Source organism: Kryptolebias marmoratus, linkage group LG15, assembly GCF_001649575.2.
Source record: "Kryptolebias marmoratus isolate JLee-2015 linkage group LG15, ASM164957v2, whole genome shotgun sequence".
NCBI lineage: Eukaryota > Metazoa > Chordata > Actinopteri > Cyprinodontiformes > Rivulidae > Kryptolebias > Kryptolebias marmoratus.
In genome coordinates, this window is record NC_051444.1 from 31,465,575 (window position 1) to 31,471,965 (window position 6,391).

Here is a 6,391-nt window from a genome sequence, read left to right on the forward strand (position 1 = left end):
AGAATTTGATTTTAATATTTAATTGGTCACGTTTAGGTGACCCGTATGGGGTGCCGTTTGTAAAACAGCTTGTGCTCAATATTTATGCCTAAATTTTGTCACATTTAGCTTCAAATACTGTTTAAAAATGTACCTTTTACAACATTTAGCTAGTTAAAAGTAATTGTTACAGCTAAATGCTAAATATAAATCTAAATGTTAAATGATAAATCTAAATGCTAAATGTTAAATCTAAATGTTAAATGGTAAATCTAAATGCTATATGTTAAATCTAAATGATAAATTTTTAACTAATATGCAAATTTTTTATGCCTGAAACAGGAAGTACCAAAATAAAAGCTTGACACTAGGCTGAAGTTTGCTTCTGGTTTGAGGATCAGCTAAAGGGCGATTCCGCCTCATTTCTCACTCTATTGAGTAGTTTCAACTTGTTCTAGTTTAAACACTAGAATACTTGCACACTTCAAACCTGGACAAGATTACTAAACTCTGATAGCAGAATGTTTAAGACAAAGTTTGACATTTGTTAAACTTCAATAAAGAGCGATTCCGCCTCATTTTCAATCTATTAAACATCATTAATCTGCTGTAGTTTAGAAACTAAAATGCTTATACACTTCAAACCTGGACTAGATTACTTTACTCATAGCAGATTTTTTAGAACCAAGTTTGAGATTTTTAAAGAGTTTATGGCAGACTGCCTCCAACCTAAAAGCTTTCTGGGGTTTCAGGAGCTCACTGAGGCTGCAGCTTGCAACCACGCTACCTCGTTACCTAGCAACCGTCATTACGTTTAAAGCTAGCTGTCTACCCAATGAAGCTGGAAACTACGATGTTCTTTTGAATCTTCAATTTGATGGAAGACCTAAGAAGCTTTACACATGGAACCAAGCCTTTCTACTGTTTTATTAAAGAAAGAAAACAACAAAACAAAGACAAAGTACGATCTAAAAACTAAACAGGACACTTATATCTTTGCATTCAAAATATTTAGAATTTTGGTTGTGTGTTCACATTAGTAACATTACGAGACTTATTAACAACAAACTGGATACCAAAGTCATCAGGTCAATTCAATTCTGGCGAAAATAGGATAACAAAGTAGTAGCGACAGACTGTTCTTGATTTTTACAGGAAATGACAAAAAAATAATTTGTGCATAAATGTTTATTCTGGAACAGTGAATGCTTTATTCATATTTTTTGTACAGCAAGTTAGTATAAATGAATGTTCTTTGTAATGGATTATATTTGCTGTTGTCTCAAAAACTACTTATAACATTACTAAAAATAAATACTGGATTAAAATAATAAAACAGCAAACATAACAGTATATGAACTAAAACAATACTGATGATAGGCTGTGCGAAGTGTCCTGGTGATGCTGGTACGTCTGGGACAGACCGCCACATAGGATGACCCTTGGTTACATATAGTTCCCACTCCTCAGCAGGATCTGGGGTGGACTGCAGAGCCGTTAAGATGCTTTCTTATCCACTGCTTTGACCAGGGACCACTCGGCGGCTGCTATCTCACTACAATGATTTCAGAAAGTGTATTTAACAGTTGAAACATGTGAAGTTACCATCAGTCACTGAAATGTCTTTTGCTTGCCTTTAACCATATTCATGTTCCACTGATGCCCCCTCCAGAGCAGAAACCTACGCAGAAGTCAGGTCTCTCCAGAAAGAAAACAACAAAACAAAGACAAATTAGAACGATCTAAAAACAAAAAAACAAGACACTCATCTTTGCATTCAAAATACTTAGAATTTTGGTTGTGTGTTCACATTAGTAACATTACGAGACTTATTAACATTGACACTCCAGTTGATTACATAGTACTTACGGATAAATTTTAGTTTATTTTTGTGGCTTTTGGAGAGAGAGAGACAGCAAGCTTAATTCGTGGCAGTGGTCCTGCTGTGGAGAGATGAGTACATGCAACAAGTAAGTTAGCTAGCTGCTACCACAATGCAGTATAACGAATGTAAGGAGGACTGTATGGGGTTTGCATCGGGAGTAGCAATCACTTCAGGGTGTCGAGTCAGGACAACAATTATATAGGTTCCGGTGAGGTGAGATGAAGAAGAGAATGTCCAGGTCCAAGACTTGTCTTTTAATTGTCTTTATTTGAGCACGAACATGGAGAAGCGTATGTGTGTAGATGTGTTGTTTTCTACAAGAGAAAGAACAATAGAATAATAAGTACAGGTCCATGAGTACTCTCATTACATAAACCCAAATATCCACAAAAAAACGTAACTTAAGACCTGCAACAATGCTAAGACTAGGCTATTAATTAGCTTCTAAATGTACATACATTCATGTAAATTATCATCACAGCTCTCAGAAAGTTACTTAGCAAAGACTATACATCACAGAAATAAGGTAATAAAGCATTTGTTGAGGAGACAAAATATTACCTAAATGAAACTCAAACTCTAAACAACCTCTCCTCACGACGGACCAGAAAATGCACAGAGAAACTAGGAGTCAAAAATGGTCAGAAACAGTATCTTCAGTTTAAAAGATTTTTTAGCCTTAGTACTAAGGGAGACACTCCTTACCAGCTCACAGTAGGAACACCAGAAGATGTCTGAGCTAAATCACTAAAACATAGCATTTTAACCTAAACAAAGAACTGGCCCATCCTCATTCAGTCATCTCTCCGGAACCCTATATATGGACTTGTTTTTCTCCATCTTCTGTAGGTGTTCTCCTTCAGAGGGGTTCCGGCTTCTGCTTAGCTGACTCCCCCAGATCATGTTATCTTCGTGCTTAGTACCGGCAGTCCCATAAACTCCCATGACCTCGCCAGCCAGTGCAGAGTTACACTCATCCTTAGGTTAATACAATCAATAGAATTACAGAACATTAATACATGATTCTAACTGGTAAGGAGTGTCTATATTATAGTTTTCACTTCACACATTTTAGGTTGAAGTATAGATACTGCATGAAACGGAGGCCTACAGGCTGTAATTAGGCCATGCTAGGTGGCTAGCGGTTAGCGTATCAAATTAGGCCTGAAGAGGCCTCAAAACAACAATTACACGAACAAAAATAAATGAAAATACAGCCTTGGGCTTGTACCAAAGCAAATATAACAGGATAATATTACTCACGTTCATCAAACGCACACCCTCATTAATACGGCTGACATGTCCGTCTCATGCTGCTTCTCTGAACCACGTTGTGTGATGGATAATAAAATTAGTGGGCTAATGGAACTACATGCAAAAACAGTAACTACAGAGACTGAAACAGAGGCTGAAACAATATTTTGTACAACGAAGCTGAAAGTGTGTTAGTGTTTAAACTAGAACAAGTTGAAACTACTCAATAGAGTGAAAACTGAGGCGGAATCGCCCTTTAGCCAATCCTCGAACCAGAAGCAAACTTCAGCCTAGTGTCAAGCTTTTATTTTGGTACTTCCTGTTTCAGGCATAAAAAATTAGCATATTAGCTAAACATTTAGTTTCAACATTTAGCATTTAGATTTAACATTTAGCATTTAGATTTAGCATTTAGCTGTAACAATTACATTTAACTAGCTAAATGTTGTAAAAAGTGACATCAGAAAATCCACACTACATTTTTAAACAGTGTTTGAAGCTAAATGTGACAAAATTTAGGCATAAATATTGAGCACAAGTTTTTTTACAAACAGCACCCCATACGGATCACCTAAACGCAACCAATTAAATATTAAAATCAAATTCTGTCCTGCTGCCCGTTTTTCCATTTTGTTTTTTTTATCTTAGCCTAAAAGTGAAAAATGAAAAACCAGGCGTTTTTTTTGTTTTTGGTGTTATAATGAAAAACAAAAAAGAAAATACCCAGTCTGTTTTTCATTATTTGATTTTTGATACTCAATTGAAAATGGAAAGAACGAATGATACACTGATTATTCTCCAATGCTTTATTTAACATTTGATTATTATATCTTTATCTGATTTGTGTTTATCACCATTTTAAAAGCTTTAACAAGTAGTTGTTTAGTTTATCTGGAAAGAGAGAGATAGGTGGTAGACACCCTGGAATGTGAGCAACAAACGTCCCAGCCAGGAAGGGGGAAAGAGTTGCCCTTTGACCTCCAGAGAAGGGAAGCAGTGATACACCCTCTGGAGGAAGGGGGACCAAGTTGTAAAACCAGACATCCTTTGTCTCCTCAGATAATTCTGGGGTGATGGCTTGTCTAGTTTTCAAGGTGATATGTATCTCATCTGATTGTCTCCCAGATGCATCTGGTTTTATTATTGTATGAATATTGACTAATGGTGTCTGAATAAATGTGTTAAACTTTAAGGTAACGTCTCCTGAAGGTCTTTCCCAACAACCAACTCGGGGAGGTAAAGGTAGTTTATCTCAACAGTGCATACTAGAATACTTGGTAAATCTAAATTGTCCCTAGGTGTGAGTGAGAGTGTCTCGATTGTCTCTATGAGTCCCTGTGATGGACTGGACACCTATCCAGGATGTTCCCTGTCTCTTGCACAGTGAGTGCTGGAGACAGGCACCAGCTCCCCACAACTCTGAATAGAAAAACAGGTAAAGGAGATGGATAAATGAAAGAAGTGTAAAAACAAACAAAACATCCCTAAATAAATTAAAAGTGAAATTCATTAAAAGAATGCATAATGTCCTCCACCTTATATGTCAGACTTTAAAAGAAAAGTTCTGACAGCTGCAGCTTAATATTGATCTGTAAACTACAAATGTCCCTGCAGCTGCTGATTATTGACTGCAGCTTAGCAGGTCCATAAATGTTTTGGTGATCCGGAAGAAGAAACACAGAGTCCCTCGTTTTAATTCAGCTGGACTCAAGACTAGACTCAAGTCTGGACTCAGTCTCTGCCATATTTCAGCTTATTGCTGAGGGGATATGTTATTACATGAAAGTTTAAAAATCTTTGGGGTGGAACATTCATCTCTAATCCATGTTTGTGAAATAGTTGATCTGCATTTTAGAACTAATGTCTTTTTAAACCATATATTACATTGTTCTTTATTTTATCAAAACTCAAGATGCTGCCAAAAGTGAGAAGCAAACTTCCAAATTTACAAATCAGTTTTTGTCCAGGTTCGTGCTCTAAATCTGATGATGAGGTACCATGAAGGTCACACTGAGGCTGAGTCGATCCGGTCCACCAGCACTGAAACAGTATGGTATTAGCAGCTTTGTCTCTTCTAATGAAGGAATTTTAATGAGGATGTCTGATCATAATGTTATGATCTGATGAGCACAAAAGGTCACCCATAGGTTAGCTTGGTCCAAACCTCCAGACCCTGAAGCAATGGTCGAAATCATCATAGAGACCAGATCTACAGAGATGACCCAGCTCATGAGGACCAGTTAACCCTATCGCTGATCCAGTCAGACCAGCAGTTCTAGAAGAGATGTTAATTTAATCTAACAAGAGAAACTGCTTTTCTGTGAAAATACAGTGTGAACACTGAGCGCTGAATGACTTTGGTGAAGTTTGTTAAAGAAGCTGTAACTGAAATGTTAAAATTATTGTAAATCACAAAGCTTAAATTAGCAAAGCTGTCGTTAACAGCTAAAATTAGCAAAACGGTAGCAAAAAGTAGAATAAGAAGAAAATAGAGTCAGTATCCCGAAGCAAATTTTAATAAGAATGATGTTTATGAAGGAACTGAAGAGATAATGGATTTCTGTGGAGAAAAAATTTTTGTAAATAGAATGTAAATATTTTGAAAAGCATAAAAATCCATCCATCAATCCATCCATTTTCCACTGCTTATTGGTGGTCTGGTTGCAGTTGCAAAAGGCCCAGGAGAGAAACACAGATCTCCCTCTGCCCAGCGACATTCTCCAGCTCCTCCTGGGGATCCCAAGACGTTCCCAGGCCCGAGAGGATACATAATCCCTCTAGCAAGTTCTGGGTCTGCCCTGAGGTCTCTTCCCAGTGGGACATGCTTGAAAAATTAGATACCGGAACCACCTCAATGACTAATTTCGATGCAAAGGAGCAGCGTCTCTACTCCGAACTCCCCCCAGATGATGGTGTAACCCGTCTTCTATAAAGACATCTTATTATGGCGGAGCTGCTTTTTTCTTCTGGATGACCTCATTTCCTCAGCTTCCTCTCTACTGTGGCTAAGGCATGAGCTTCTCCAAACAAGTGTCATATGTCTAGGTTTTTGTTATGTAATGATTCAGGTTTTTCTTGTATTTGCTTTATTGTCCTTGTCTTTGTATTATTTTGTCTTCGTTATACCTTGGTTCTGTTTTGTCACTATCCACCTGTCCTCTGCTCAGTAGTTTCTGGTTTCCTGTCACACCCATCTCCACCTGTGTGTAATTGTAATCACTCACCTGTGCCCACTTCTCCTGATTTCCCTCTGCTTTATAACCTGGTCTTCTT